Source organism: Erythrolamprus reginae, chromosome 7, assembly GCF_031021105.1.
Source record: "Erythrolamprus reginae isolate rEryReg1 chromosome 7, rEryReg1.hap1, whole genome shotgun sequence".
NCBI classification, from domain to species: domain Eukaryota; kingdom Metazoa; phylum Chordata; class Lepidosauria; order Squamata; family Dipsadidae; genus Erythrolamprus; species Erythrolamprus reginae.
This window is the reverse complement of record NC_091956.1, coordinates 22,249,556-22,265,635: the sequence shown is the minus strand read 5'-3', so window position 1 is coordinate 22,265,635 and position 16,080 is coordinate 22,249,556. Positions and strand designations below refer to the sequence as shown.

The 16,080-nt window shown below is 44.4% G+C and overlaps 1 protein-coding gene across 2 annotated transcripts in view; it reads left to right on the top strand.

Annotated features, from left to right (window-relative positions):
- Positions 1–977: 977 nt before the first annotated feature.
- Positions 978–16,080, top strand: part of PDGFRA (platelet derived growth factor receptor alpha) — an 80,571-nt gene continuing 65,468 nt past the window's right edge. The window contains exon 1 of one of the 2 annotated variants that reach the window (XM_070757141.1): positions 978–1,196. The gene's annotated coding sequence lies outside the window, so the exon portion shown is untranslated. Of the gene's footprint in view, positions 1,197–5,259; positions 5,322–16,080 lie in introns of those variants that run through there. The other variant, XM_070757142.1, reaches the window with a different exon arrangement.

The following is a 16,080-nucleotide window of genomic DNA, read 5'->3' as shown; positions in this document are numbered from 1 at the left end:
GTGTTATTTGAGTGATCCCTTTCTTTTTTTGAAACATAGAAACACAGAAGGCAGAAAAAGACCTCATGGTCCATCTACTCTGCCCTTATACTATTTCCTGAATTTTATCTTAGGATGGATATACGTTTATCCCAAGCATGTTTAAAATCAGCTACTGTGGATTTACCAACCACATGTTCCAAGCATCTACTACTCTTTTGAGCAGTATATTTATTTTTATTCATTTGTTTGTTTTGTCAAGTACATATCGGTGGCATACAAAGATCTTTGTATAAGACCCATATGTATCCGGATGGCTGGATGCCTGGATGCCTGGATGGGTAAATGAATGAATGAATGATAAATAAATAAGTAAATAAGTAACTAAATAAAGAAAATAAAGAAAGAAAATAATAATAACATAAAATAAAAACAGAATAAAAGAAAATAATAAAAGAAAAGAAAATAATAAAAGAAAATAATAAAATAAAATAAAATAAAATAGAATAGAATAAAATAATAAAATAAAATAATAGAATAGAATAATAAAATAATACAATACAATAAAATAAGATAAAATAAAATATAAAATAAATAAATAAATAAAAAAAAAAAATAAAAAAAATGAATCTGCTCTCGCTTTAAGCGCGAGGGACCCCCCTGCCCATCTCCCCCCCTTGCCCCGTGCCATCTGGTCCAAACCCTTCTCAGCACGACCACCAAACACCACCAAACACGCGCACACGCACCCAGCGCACGCACGCACACCTCCTCCACAGTCCCAGACGAAGTTTTGCAAGGTTGGGCCCGATTCATCACCCCCTTGCTCCCTGCCCACCCCCGCCAGTTTAAGAGTTCGCGCCCGGACATCTCGGGCGTCGAATCGGCGCGAGGGGCTTTTATTTTGGAAAGAGGGAGAGCCGGGAAAGGGTTTGGCGAGGGGGGGGGGGCGTGGAGGGCGGGAGGAGAAAAGGAGGACCGTTTCCCGACAACTATTTACTCGAAGCCCGGGATTCACTGAGAGCGGGATGGAGCCGTAGGTTCGAATCCACTCCGGCAGTCGTTTTGGGAGGCCGTTGCAAAGAGAGAAAGCGAAAAAAAGGACCAAAGAAAGGATTGGATTGGGAAAAAAAACTTGGATTTTTTTTTTTTAAATTGCATTGGGTTTGGTTTTTTTTTTTTTTGCACTGACGGATTATTAACGGAGATTCTGGAAGGTAATAATGGGTTTATTTTATTTTATTTTTCTTTAAAAAATTGCATTGGGGTTTTTTGGCGTTTACGGATTATTAACGGAGATTCAGGAAGGGAATCATGCATTTGGGTTATTATTTTTTTAATTGCATTGGTTTTTGGCGCTGACGGATTGTTAACCGAGATTCTGGAAGGTAATAATGCAATTTGTGTGTGCGTGTGTGTGTGTGCTGGGTTTTTTTTGGGGGGGGGGGGCTTCTTTTTCTCTCTCCCTCGGGAATTCTTTTTTTTTTTTTGGAGTTGCAGTCCAGCAAAAAAATAAAATAAATTAATTAATAATAATAATAATAATAATAATAATAATAATAATAATAATAATAATAATAATAATAATAATAATAATAATAATAATAATCTTTGGATGAGATTATTGGGAGGGGGGAGATCAATATATATTGATATATAAAAGAGCATCCGGAATCCAGGCAGGGTTTAGGGTGACTTTCCCTGTCCCCCCCGCCCCCCCGCCCAGTTCTGACAATTCGGTCTTGTTTCGGGGGTGATCCGAAGGAAGCCCTGCTTCCATCCTAGAGGGCTTCCCGACGAGGAGAATGGGCTTTCTGTGACCCCAGGACAGCCTGGAGCAAAAGGAAAGGTGAAATCCGCAGCCTCGTTCCCGTTGGGTGGGTGGGCGAGAGAGGGATCGGGTCGATCCTGTTGGGTAGGTGGGATGGAGAGGAATCGGTCAATCCCATTGGATGGACGGGAGAGGAACCGGGTCGGTGCTGTTGAGTGGACGAGAAAAGAATCGAGTCGATCCCGTTGAGCGGTGGGGAGAGGAACGGGGTCGATCCCGTTGGGTGGGTGGGATAGAGGTCGGGACGGTCCTGTTGAGAGGGCGGGAGAGGGATCGGGCCGATCCTGTTGGGTAGACGGGAGAAGAACCGGATCGACCCCGTTGAGGGGATGGGGGAAGATCCCGTTAGAGTGAGAGAGAAACCGGGTCGATCCCGTCGAGTGGACGGGAGAGGAACCGGGTCGATCCCGTCGAGTGGGCGGAAGAAGAATCGGGTCGATCCTGTTGAATGGATGGGATCGAGATCGGGCCGATCCTGTTGGGTGGGAGAGAGAGGGATCGGGTCGATCCTGTTGATTCCGTATTGTCCTCCGTCGCTGGGGTGAGGGGAGAGGCCGGGAAAAGCGAGCGGGACAATCCCGGGGATGCGGCGGGAGCGAACTGAGCGGGGCTTACAAAGGAGAGAGAGCGGCGGATCCGCGCCGGCTTGCGCTCTTTCTGTCTCTCCCCCGAGGCGCGCAAAAAAAAAAAAAAAAAAAAAGCCCAGCGCCCCGTCCCGCCGCCTTCGCTTTGGAAGCCGCGGGGTCGCTCCTGGGGAGGCCCGCGGTCTGAAGGGAGGCTGGGGGGAAAAAAAACCCGTTGCCTGCTGTGGGGCTGCGCTAATGACAACCAGATTGGGCCGAGGGGGCCCGCGGCGCGGCATTCTTGCAGCTGGGGCTGGGGAGGAGGAGGGGGGCGGGCGGGCCAGGGCGCGGGGAATGGAGCGGGGGGGGGATGTCCCTGGAGCGCCTGCCCCAAACTGGAGGGAAGCCTCCTCGGAGGGTTTCCCTCCTCCTCTCTCTTGCCAGAGGGCAACTGGGGGGGGGGGGGGGGGGAAGGCAGATGAAGCAGGGAAGGGGCCCCGGGGAAGCTGGCCGAGCGGTTGAGGCTCGCTGGCATCTTTAGGGAGGCCGTCGGGCTGAGCGGTCGGGATCCTCGAATCGACCCGGAGCTTTAGGAAAGGTGGGAAAGGAAGGGAGGGGCTTGTCTCAAATTTTCCTTCCTTCCTTCCTTCCTTCCTTCCAACCATCCATCCCTTTTTCCCTCCCTCCCTCATCTCCCTCCCCTACCCTCCTCTTCCCTTCTTCTCTTCTTTCCTCCCTTCCCCTTCTTCCTTTCTTTTCTTTTTCCTTTCTTTCCTTCTTGTTTTCCCTTCTCTCATTCCCTCCCCTCCCCCTTCTTCCATTCACTCCCTCCCCCTTCCCCTCTTCACTTCTTTTTTACTTCCCTTCCCTCCCTTCCCTCCCCCTCCTCTTCTTCTGTTCTCTTTCCCCCTTCCTTTCTTCTCTTTATCCCTTCCCCTCCTTCCTTCCGCTTCTTCTCTTCCTCTGTTCTCCTGTTCTTCTCTTCCCTCCCTTCCTTTCCTCTTCCCTTCCCTTCTTTCTCCTATCCCAAGCCCATTTCCTCTGAGAGGGGCGGCAAATAAATCCAATTAATATTAAATAAATAAGTTAATAGGTAAGTAAATAAGTCTATCTATCTATCTATCTATCTATCTATCTATCTATCTATCTATCTATCTATCTTTATTTATTCCAACGTCCTCCCTCCCTCCTCCCTTCCCTCCCTCTTCCCTTCCCTCCCTCCCTCCCTCCTTCCTTCGCTCTTCCTTCCCCTTCAATGTCTCGTCCTGGCCCTTTCCACCTTCGCAGCTTTCGTCTCTTTCTTCCCCACCTTTCTTCTCCCACTCCCAACCTTTCAGATGCCGCCCCTACCCCACAACCCCCACTCAGAGAGACCCGAGCGACCTGGCCAAGGTGAGGGTGGGGCGGGGCGGGGAACCCACCTCCAGAGGGAGGGGCGAGACCACCGCTCCCCCATTCCTCTCCCCTCCCCCTGGTCTCCTCAACCCGTCCTTAGGGGTTACAACAAGTCGTTGGGCCAGAGTAGCTGGTCGCTGGGACGCGGGGATGGGAAGCTGGCGGGAGCTGCTGCTTCTGGGAGAGTCAATGGGGCAGCCTCTTGGCCGACGCCGCCTGGCGGGAAGCCTCGTCGGAGGGATCTAGTTGGGGGATCCGCCGTTGGCGTTTGGGAACGGGATGACCCAGATTCAAAGGGACCCAAGATGGGTACAAGGAGCGGGGCTGCCTTACTCGGCTTCGTCCTAGCGGGGATCGGAAGAAGGCCGGCGGGCTGCCTCCGGTCGCCTTCCCCAAAACTCCGGTCCAGCAAAGGCGGGGCGGCGAGGATTGACCGGAGCGCCGCCTCCGGTGTTTTGCTAGCAGGGTTTCCAGCGGCCGAGTCGAGAAGGGACTCTCTGGTCGCCGACCTGCCGCGATAGAACCGGCTGTCCGTTTGGGACAGAAGAAAAGAGAGGAGAGGAGAAGAAGAGAGGGGAGAGGAGAGAGGAAAGGAGAAGAGAGGAGGGGAGGGGAGAATAAGAAGAGAGGAGAAGAGAAGAGAAGAAGAGAGGGGAGAGGAAAGGAGAAGAAGGGATAGGAGAAGAGAGGAGGAGAGGAGAGGAGCAGAAAGAGGAGAGGGAAGAGGAGAAGGAAGAGAGGAGAATAAGAGGAGAGGATAAGAGAAGAGAAGAAGAGAGAGGAGAGGAGAAGAGAGGAGGAGAGAAGAGAAGAGATTAGGAGAGGAGAACAGATAAGAGAAGAAGAGAAAGGAGAGGAAAAGAGAGTAGGAGAGGAGAACAGATAAGAGGAAAGGAGAAGAGAGGACAGGACAGGAAGAGAGAAGAGAGGAGGAGGAGGAGGAGGAGGAGAAGAGGCGCGGCTAGGATGCAGTCCCAACATTGAGATCGCCGTCCTCATAGGCAGCCCAGGCTTCGCACCAGCCTCCCCTCCGGAGCCCGTTTTCCAGGCGGGGGAGGCGCCTTTCTCTCTTCCACGGATGAATTCACTCCCCCCACCCGTCTCGTCATCTTGGAACGGGACCCCGGCCCGTCTTCAAAAGAGCTGCAACGTTGGGGGCGCGTTTTCTTGGGAATCTCCGAGGCGAGAAGCTGCGCCAAATCTCTCGGATTTCTACTCCACGGCAATCTAGCCCCACTCTTAGAGAGCAAACATCCCCGAGGGGGATCCCGTGGCTCTCTTTTGGGATCTCAGAGTGGGATTGAAGATCTCGCCCCCCCCCTCCGCGTTTCCCTGTGGGACAACCCCTTCTTCGTGGGTTTTTTTTTGGAGACGTTGTCTGGAACTCAAAAGCGCCCCTGCCTCCCAAAACAAGGGGCTGGCAGCAAAGTGGGCATCTTCGCCTCTCTCCTGCCAGAGCTGCCATTCCTCGGAGGTCCCACGGAGGGGGCCAAACAAAGACGAACCTACCCACCCCTGGCGGAAAAGCCGAGCTCTTGTAATCTTGCACCCGGGTGAGTTTGAAGGCTAGGGGGGTGAGCGCGCGCGAGGCCCGGGTCTACTGGGTGGTCTACTATCCTCGGTTGTGATTCCATCGGCGAGATTGCTGTTGTCGTTGTGGTTGTTGTTGTGTGTTTTTTAAGCTGTTAAGTCTGCAGACGGGTAGAAGCCCAAGCCCGGCGCGCCAACCGAGCGTTTCCGCGTCGCGCGGGGAAGGGCGCGTCCCAGATGTTTCGATGTTGCAATCTTGGCCAGGTTCCCCCCCCCTCCCCAGGCAGTTATTTAAAAATTATTTAAAGGGAAGGGGGGGAGGGAAAGAAAGAGGTCGGAACGACTAACTTGCTTTAAGGGTTGTTTCTCAGTCTTTGGGGAGTCGAAAGAAACGCCTTGAAGTTTTGCAGAGCGAGTTAAATTTGCAAGGGTCTCCAAACTTGCCAACTTTTTAAGACTTGTGGACTTCAATTCTCAGAATTCTCTAGCTGGCTGGAGAATTCTGAGACTTGGAAGTCCACAAGTCTTAAAAGTTTCTGGCTGGAGAATTCTGAGAAAGTTGAAGTCCACAAGTCTTAAAGTTGCCAAGTTTGGAGACCTCTGACTTGGAGTGTATAAGCAAAACTACGATTTTCACAGCAAGCGCGGAGTGGCCCGAACCCTGTTTTTGCTGGGGACGAAGCAAGGAAAAGCCACGGCCGATGAGGTGTGGCCCACCTTGGGCTCGGTCCCCTTTGCCACAGCCTTGCCAGAATAGAATAGAATAGAATAGAATAGAATAGAATAGAATAGAATACAAGCTGGTGGAGAATAAGGGGCGTTTTTTGAGATGGATTCATAAGGCGGATAATTGAACTCTTGTTTTGATCTGAAGATGCTCTTTTATAATTATAAAAATATATATTATATATATTAAATATATATTGATCTCCCCCCCAATAATCTCATCCAAATATGATTTATATTTATTATTATTATTATTATTATTATTATTATTATTATTATTAATAATAATTAGATTTGTATACCGCCCCTGTTGGGACTCTAGAAAAAGTGCAGAGAAGAGCAACGAAGATGATAAGGGGACTGGAGGTTAAAACATATGAAGAACAGTTCCAGGAACTGGGCAGGGCTAGTTTAATGAAAAGAAGGACCCAGGGGAGACATGGTAGCAGTGTTCCAATATCTCAGGGGTTGGGGCGAAGAAGGAGTCAACCTATTCTACAAAGCACCTGAGGGTAGGATAAGAAGCAATGGGTGGAAACTAAACAAGGAGAGAAGCAACTTAGAACTATGGAAAAAATTAAAACAATTAATCAATGGAACAACATGCCTCCAAAAGTTGTGAATGTTCCAACCCTGGAAGTTTTTAAGATGTTGGATAACCATTTGTCTGAAGTGGTGTAGGGTTTCCTTCCTAAGCAGAGGGTTGGACTAGATAGAAGACCCCCAAGGTCCCTTCCAACGCGGTTATATCTATTTGTATTCTTCGGATGGAGAAATCGGCCTCTTGGAGAATCTTTTGTGCCGGTTCTTCTCCCCATGTTTTGCTTTGCCTTCGGTTCTTGGCGATTCCCAGGGAGAAGTCAAACGGGCGTCATCGCGTCGTTTGAAGGGCTGCCGCGTGTGGTTAGCTTGGCGCCGATTCACCATAGTTTTCCTCAAATAAAAAACATGTTGACGCGGCGCTCTTCCCCAGCCGTTTTCCAAGGGGGGGAAAAAAAAACAATTTGCAGGACGGCGCAGCAAAAAAGACCCGTTTGCAAAATTCCCTTTGCAAAAAAGAAATATATCCATGGAAATGAACTGCCACTGGGCACGGGGTGGTAGTAGTAATAGAAGAAAGACTGAGGATCGAACTCTTGGCGGGGGTAGCAGTGAGAGACAGGGTCCCCCTCCCCTTACATTGAGTCCCAATCTGCCAGAAATGTAAGCGCGTTAAGAGGAAAGGGCTGAGATTTCTGGAGATTTTGCTGAGACGGTTGTATGATGTGGCAGATACCTGTAGTAAATTAGAACTCGGTCAGGGCCGTTTTTTGCCTTTGCGGTCCTCTGCTGCCCTCAAGCGACAGTTGTTAGGAATGGCGGGTCCATTGCATCCTAACAGTGGATGGTAGTAGAATATAGAATAGAATTCTTGATTGGTCAAGTGGGATTTGGACACACAAGGGATTTGTCTTTGGTGCAGATGCTCTCAGTGTACATAAAATAAAAGATACATTTGTCAGGAATCATGAGGTACAATATTTGATGATTGTCATAGGGTACAAATAAGCAATCAGGAAACAATTTTAATATAAATTGTAATCAGGGCATGACTGTTCCTTATGTATGTATGTATGTGTGTGTGTGTGTGTGTGTGTATGTATGTATGTATGTATGTATGTATGTATGTATGTATGTATGTATGTATGTATGTATATATGTACTTACTTATTTACTTACTTACTTCTACTTCTATGCCACCCAATCCTAATAGGACTCAGGGCGGCTTAAAACAATATAAAAAACACAATACACAAAAGTGAAGGGCTACCAAAATTTTTACTACCACACTGTGGGCTTGGCTTATGCAGGACGCCCTGTATTTTCTTTCAACATCTTTCAGTGCAAATTGGGTGCTCTGGGATGGAGCTCCATTTTCACTACCGCACTGCCTTCCCCCCTGTCCGGGCAGTAGCCCACTGCTGCATACAATAAAAAGAAGTCAAGCATTAATTACTAAACCAATAAAACCCCATTTATAAAAACACAAAGTGATAACACTGGGGAACAGCAATTTTTTTGTCTTAAATCTGTGACTTGTTTTCAACTAACGTTTGGGCCTCCGGATCCCAAAATAACCACAGTTTTTGTCTAACAGGTCAACTTTTTAAGCTACAAAAGTCATACAAATTGTGCATATAAAGGAAAGGAAAAACTTACCAAATATGCTGTTTACAAAGAATAATTGTATTCATACAAAGGCTATAATAGTTACTGCAAGTTAAATTGTGTTCATACAAATGTTGTTTTTTAATTGAATGGTAATTATACATATTAAGGTAAAAAGTTTTGCTTATAGCTTTTTCTGGAGTGTTTAATTTATGGACATTCTCGCTTGATGCTCCAACAATAGCCAGCCATCATATGTACATCCCATTTACCTTGGTACTGTGCTTCCATGTCCTTCAAATCTTGGTGGAATCGCTCACCTGCTCATCACTGACTGCACCACGGTTTTTTTGGGAAGTTAGCAAGATGGCGATGTGAAAAAATGCAATTTGATGCTCATGTTGCCTAATTAACTATATTATTTATATAAGGTGTAGAGCAGTGATGTTCAACCTTTTTTGAGCCGCGGCACATTTTTTACATTTACAAAATCCTGGGGCACACCACCAACCAAAATGACACAAAATGACACCCTAAGACACTCTCCTCTCTTTTACCATCCCTGTCTCCTCCCCACCCTTGTGTGTGTGTATACACACTCTTGAACCATTTCCAAAAACAGGTGAGGGCTGGAGTTTTTTTCTCTCTTATTCTTTGGGTGCTTTTTATCATATGCTTTAAATCAAGAGTCACTTCTCTCTCTCTCTCTTGTTTCTCTCTCTTTCCTCTCATTCTCTGCCTCAATCGTTTTCTCATTTCTCTTTTTTCCACCCCTTTTTGCTCATTTCTCTCTCTCTCTCCCTTCCTCTCCTTTTCTCTCTCTCTCTTGCTTTCTTTCTCTCTTGCTTTCTCTCTCTCTCTCTTTCTTTCTCTCTCTTTCTCTCTTTTCTTTCTCTCTCTTGCTTTCTTTCTCTCTCACACACACTCTCTTTCTCTCTCTTTCTCTCTCTCTTGCTTTCTTTCTCTCTCTCTCACTCTCACTCTCTCTCTCAGCAAAAAGTTGCGAGACCAGAACCTGAGCTTCCTTCTTCGCGGCACACCTGACCATGTCTCGCGGCACAATGGTTGAAAAACACTGGTGTAGAGAAAAAACAACTTGACGTGGTGGAAGAAAACTAACCATAGTTTTGAAACCTGCATGCCTAATTAACTATTAAAAAGCTCAAAAATCAAACTCAACAGAAATTGTGCTACAAATTGTTTCCCAGTGTAATCCGATCAAAAATACACATGCATACCATTCAACACAATTTGGCCCTGACAGATGGTAGTAGCCAAATGGGTCTAAATTTTGATTTCAGATCTCCTTTGCTTTCTTTCTTTTTTCTTTTTTTAAAAAAATAAATGGTTGAGGATCTCAGGAGCTTTGTTTTTCGAGGGTTAGCTTTACCGACTTTGCAGAAATGAAAAATGAGAATTGTTAAGAGTATTTATTTGGAATATTTCTGGGATCATTCCTTGAGAACTGCTGCCTTAGAGAATCGGTCTTGTTTAAGCCCTGTCTTGCACACGCTCGCTGCTTGTTGGCTGGGGAATGCTGGGAGTTGAAGTCCACACCTCTTAAAATCGCCACGTTTGAAAACAAGGCTCCATCCCATGTTTATCCTTCATTTGTATGATTTGCATCTTCAGTTCAAGGCAACTGCACCCAGCCTGTTGTGTAGGGGCTATACAAGTTTTTCTGAATCTCTTTGCTGCCATTGTTTTGGACTCCAGATTGGGGATTTTTTGCAGTAAGTCCTGGATTTACGACCCCAATTGAGTACAAAATGTCTGCTGCTAAGTGAGACATTTGCCCCATTGTATGACCTTTCTTGACATAGTTATTAAAGGAATGGGTGCAGTTGATAAGTTAGTAACCCCCACTGCTGAGTGAATACAGCTTGCATATTGTCTGTCAGAGTGAATAAGAGAGAGAGAGAAAAAAAAGAGACAAAACAAGAGAGAGAGAGAGAGAAAGACAAGACAGAGAAGGAGAGAGAGAAAGAGAGCAAGAAAGAGAGAGAAAAAGAAAGACCCAGAGAAAGAGAGAATAAGAAATAGAGACAGAGAGAGAAAGACAAGACAGAAAAAAGAGAGGGAAATAGAGAGAGGAAGAAAGAGAAAGAGAGAAAGAGAGAGAAAGAGAGAGACAAAGAGGAAGACAGAGAGAAAGAGAGTAAATAAGAAACAGAGAGAGAGAAAGAGGCAAGACAGAGAAGTAGAGAGAGAAACAGAGAGAGAAAGAGCAAGAAAGAGAGAGAGAGAGAAAGAAAGAGAGAGGAGAGAAAAAGAGAGAGACAAAGAGGAGGACAGAGAGAAAGAGAGTAAATAAGAAATAGAGAAAGAGGAAGAAAGACAAGACAGAGAAAGAGGGAGAGAAACAGAGAGAGAAAGAAAGAGGGAAAGACAGAGAGAGACATATAGAAACACACAGAAAAAGAATAAAAAACAGAGAGAGAAAGAGAAAAGGGAAAGAGAGAGAAAAGGAGAAAGAGAGAGCAAGCGAGTGAGCGAGAGCTTTGCTTGTCAGGTCCCAAAAAGATGATTACATGACCCTAGGACCTTACAATCATCATAAATATGAACCAGTTGCCAAGCATCCAAATTTTGTTCATGTGACTATGGGGATGGCTGCAAAGGCCTCTAAACCCAAGTATTACACGAGTTTATTCTGCTTAGCTTGTTTTTCTCCAAGTCTGCCAAGGTTAGCCGAATACTTCCATGCCTAAAGATGAGTTTAAAAGCAGGAGAGCAACTTTGTGCCTAAGAAAATCCATTCCCCTCTCTGCCGCCATTAAAAAGTGTCAACACCGCACATCACACTTGTATACCTCATGCAATTCAATTGTATCCTTATTTATTTTATTTATATATTTGTTTTGGTAGGATACAAAGATATAATATTTTTATGCATGATACTAGTAAAAAAAAGAAACATTAGGACAGGGGATGGAAGGCACGCTGGTGCACTTATGCACGCCCCTTACTGACCTCTTAGGAATTGGGAGAGGTCACTGGTGGCTAGTCTAAGGGTAAAGTTTTGGGAGTTAGGTGATGATACTAGTCTGGTAGTGAGTTCCATGCATCAACTACTCGGTTACTAAAGTCGTATTTCTAGCAGTCAAGTTTGGAGTGGTTTTCTTTAAGTTTGTATCTGTTGTGTGCCCGTGTGTTGTTTTGGTTGAAACTGAAGTAGTCATTGACAGGAAGAACGTTGTAGCAGATGATATTATGGGCTAGGCTTAGGTCGTGTTTAAGGCGACATAGTTCTAAGCTTTCTAAACCTAGGATTGTAAGTCTAGTTGCATAGAGTACGTATTCTGTTACGAGTGGAGGTGTGGAGGGCTCTTCTAGTAAAGTATCTCTGGACATTTGTTCCTTACATATAGTGTTGGGGGTGGAGATTTGGTTTGAATGTAGCAAATAGATTGGGTGACTATGTTTTAGTGATTTGATTGGTTGGCGGAATCACAATTACTTGAAGGATTGACATGGTGATTATTATGATATGTTTTTTTGTTTAAGGCTGGTTTCCAAATCTCTGGTAGGTGGGATGTATCATCCCGTTTGTTCATGCTGAAGGGGTGCTTCTCTATCTCTATTGCTTCCATAGTAATTCTTCTGTATAAATTTTCTGTTTTGGAAAGTAATTTAGTTTTTTCAAAGTCAATTTCGTGCCCTGTTTTTTTAATGTGCTGGACAAGGGAGGCATTCTTATGTTTATATATATATATATATATATATATATATATATATATATATATATATATATATATATATATATATATATATATATATATATATTAACTTCGTCAGAGTATTAAAATGCCATGGGAGACAATCACCTTTATAAAGCATTATTCAGTCTGCTCATTGCCCGCGTCATAGGGCCACACCCTTCCCTCCCCTCTGCAGCACGCTAACGAAAGCTAAGTGGTTTTATTAAAGTTTCTATGTTCCGGTGATCGAGATGGCTGCTGCCTCATCATTCACACACATACCTGGAACTCGCATTTTTAGGACTATTCTTTATATATATATATATATATATATATATATATATATATATATATATATATATATATATATATACACACACACACACACACACACACACACACACACACACACACACACATATATATATAAAACATTTGACACACACACACACACACATATATATATATGCATGCCTTGAATGGTCCATTTGCAAGAAATACTTTTGTGTGTGTGTGTGTGTGTGTGTGTGTGTGTGTATCACATGTTTTTGCTGAATTTTTAAAATTAAGGGAGACTAGGATAGCACTATTTCTGCCTTGTTCTGGCCTCATCAGCTAGCCATACCCTTACTGGGATTTGATCCGGCAGCTTCTGCCTTGTAAGGCAGAGAATTAACCTCTAGGCCACCAGATCTGATCCCTTCAGCTTTGTACCAGAGAGGGGTACAAAGGTATCATACCTGTCCATTCAATATTTCCTTGTCAGGCATAGTTTTCAGCGCATGAAATGCTGCAGAGGGTGGTCATTTTTGAGGGTCGTTGAAACACAGAAAGTTTATCTGTATCCTCAGGGTCACTTAGAGATTCTAAAAAAAAAATAATATCGCAGACTTACAAGGACCAGGAGCCACTGCTCAGGTGACACTTTGGACACAGATAAACCACCAAGTAGCTTCCATGACCCTCAAAAAATGCCCAGTACAAATGCCCAGCTGTCTGCAAGGAATAAATCCTTCCGTTCCCCACCATCCAGTCAGAGCTGAAGAAGCTTCTGGGATGAGAAGCAAAACTTCTTCAAAATAAAAAAGGAAGAAAAGTCCAGTTGCCTCCTGAAAAAAAACCACCTTTGGGATACTTACCCCACTGAAAATGTAAAAAAGTTTCCTCTTACTTTTATACTTAAATATAAAAACATTTACGTGTGTTTATTTTCTTTAGTTCTGTATACCAGTGTTTCCCAACCTTGGCAACTTGAAGATATTTGGACTTCAACTCCCAGAATTCCCCAGCCAGCATTCGCTGGCTGGGGAATTCTGGGAGTTGAAGTCCAGATATCTTCAAGTTGCCAAGGTTGGGAAACACTGCTGTATACTATATTTGTATTCATTTTGGATATTTCTGAGGAAGGTACGAGTTTGTTTTTAGGGGGTTTATGTTCCATTGATGCTGTGTTTCTATATTTTCATGATGTTTGGGTAAGAAAGGAAGAAGTGTCTAGTTTTACTTTTCTTTTAGATTTTTTATGCATTTTTCTGTTTGTACCAATTTTCTCATATTTTGTAAAATTCAGATTTGTCTTTTTCCTGTATTTCCAAGGTCATTATGGTCATTTCTGCACATTCAAGGACCTCAATTATGAAACTTAAAATTGTGGGGGCTGTTTCTATTTACAATTACGTTTATAGGTAGTTGTAAAAATGTTTAAAATTATACTAGCGTTCGAGGGTTACAGTCTGCATTGGTTGCCGATCAACTTCCGGTCACAATTCAAAGTGTTGGTTATGACCTCTAAAGCCCTTCATGGCACTGGACCAGAATATCTCCGAGACCGCCTGCTGCCGCATGAATCCCAGCGACCGATTAGGTCCCACAGAGTGGGCCTTCTCCGGGTCCCGTCAATTAAACTATGTCGGGGAAGAGCCTTCTCTGTGGCGGCCCCGGCCCTCTGGAACCAACTCCCCCCGGAGATTAGAACTGCCCCTACTCTCCTTGCCTTTCGTAAGCTCCTTAAGACCCACCTGTGTCATCAGGCATGGGGGAACTGAGACATCTCCCCCGGGCATATACAATTTATGAATGGTATGTGTGTATGTATGTGTGTTTAGAAAATGGGGTTTTTAAAATGTTTTTAGTAGAAATTTAGATTTGTTGTAAACTGTTTTTTCACTTTGTTGTGAGCCGCCCCGAGTCTGCGGAGAGGGGCGGCATACAAATCTAAATAAACATAAACAAACATAAACATAAACTGTGCCACCGAGAAATCCGAATGATTTCCATTTTAAAATTTCAGCTTTCTGGCACATATTATGCAGGTAATCTGGAACCAATTAAAAACCTACCGCTACTTCTAGACCTAAAACTTTCAGTTAGTAATTCCCTTCTTTTCTATGGCTCAACACTGCCATCTGTTGGAATAAGTGCACGCACATCAAATTGGGGAAGCTGTGTGTAAGTGATGGCATTTGGGGGGAAAAACTGTTCTTGTGTCTAGTTCTCTTGGTGTGCGGTTCTCTACAGCGAAGTTTTGAGGGTAGGAGTTGAAACAGTTTATGTCCAGGGGATTCTAGCTTGCAATTATAGAGGGAGCAGCAGCAGCTAGCAGAAACATTTGCTGTACGGGACAAATCGAAGATGAGTCCAAGAATTCCTTGGAAAGACATGCAGGCAGTGAGGATTTCTTTATCTAGAAAAAATAAAGGGCAGAACTGTGATAAAAAAAAGTGGGGGTGGGAGAGGTGAAGGAGGAGGCTGCAAGAGAAGATGACTTTGAAGTGCCAGAGCCTGGTTATCAGTGGGGAGTCGCTTTTACATAAACACACGGCTATTATTGCTAATTGAAAAACCAAGGCAAATGACTTGTTTCGGCAAGAATGCCATCTGTTGAGTTTCTAAAGTCGCCTGCGCCTGTTGGCTAATCATTTGTCAGGCAGGCCTGGTGGTGGATTGGAGGTCAGTGATTCATCCCCCTCCACACCACACACGTGAAAAAGCCAGCACCGCCGTTGAGATCCTGCCAGCCCACACCGGTTGGTAAATCACTCCTTCTGATCGGCCCGGTTTTAAGACTCCAGATTGCTCTGCTTTTTATAACTTTCCAAGAAAACTATGGCCCACTTTCGAATGGGCTGTCTTTGCTATTGTTGCTGCCTGTTTCAGCCAAAGATGCTAAGAGGGAAATAAGTTAATGCATATTTCTCGATCAGGTTGAATTTAAAAAATGCCAGCATTCCTAATGCTTAAAAAAATATACTGCTCCAAAAAATAAAGGGAACACTCAAATAACACGTCCTAGATCTGAATGAATGAGATATTCTCATTGAATATTTTATTTGCACAACTATTCCATTTGCACAGCAGCATGTGAAATGGATTGTCAATCAGCGTTGCTTCCTAAGTGGACAGTTTGATTTCACAGAAGTTTGATTTACTTGGAGTTATATTCTGTTGTTTAAGTGTTCCCTTTACTTTTTTGAGCAGTGTAGTTTGATGGCCATCTCTATGAAACTAAACAAGGAGAGAAGCAACTTAGAACTAAGGAGAAATTTCCTGACAATCAGAACGGTTGATCAGTGGAACAACTTGCCTCCAGAAGTTGGGAAAGCCCTAAAATTGGAAGTTTTTAAGAAGATGTTGGACAACCATAATTATGTCTGAAGTAGTTAGGGTCTCCTGCCTAAGCAAGGGGTTGGACTAGAACAGTGTTTTTCAACCAGTGTGCCGTGGCACACTAGTGTGCTGTGAGACATGGTCAGGTGTGCCGCGAAGCTCAGAGAGAGAAAGAAAGCAAGAGAGAGAGAAAGAGAGAGAAAGAAAGAAAGAGAGAGAGAGAAAGAAAGCAAAAGAGAGAAAGAGCGAGCGAGAAAGAAAACAAGATAGAGAGAAAGGGAACAAGAGAAAGAAAGAAAGAGAGAGAGAGAGAACAAGAGAGAGAAAGAAAGCAAGAGAGAGAGAGAAAGAGAGGGAGGGAAGGAGAGAAAGAGAAAGACATAGAGGGAGAGAGAAGGAGAGCAAAAAAGAGAGGGAGGAAGGAAGAGAAAGAAAGAGGGATGGAGAGAGAAAGATAGAGGAAGGAAGGGAGAGAAATAGGGAGAGAGAAATAGAGTGAAATGGAGGAAGAGAGAGAGAATTTTTTTGTCCAAACTTTTTTTAGCCACCCCCTCCCCGCCCCGCTCAATGTGCCCCAGGGTTTTGTAAATGTAAAAAATGT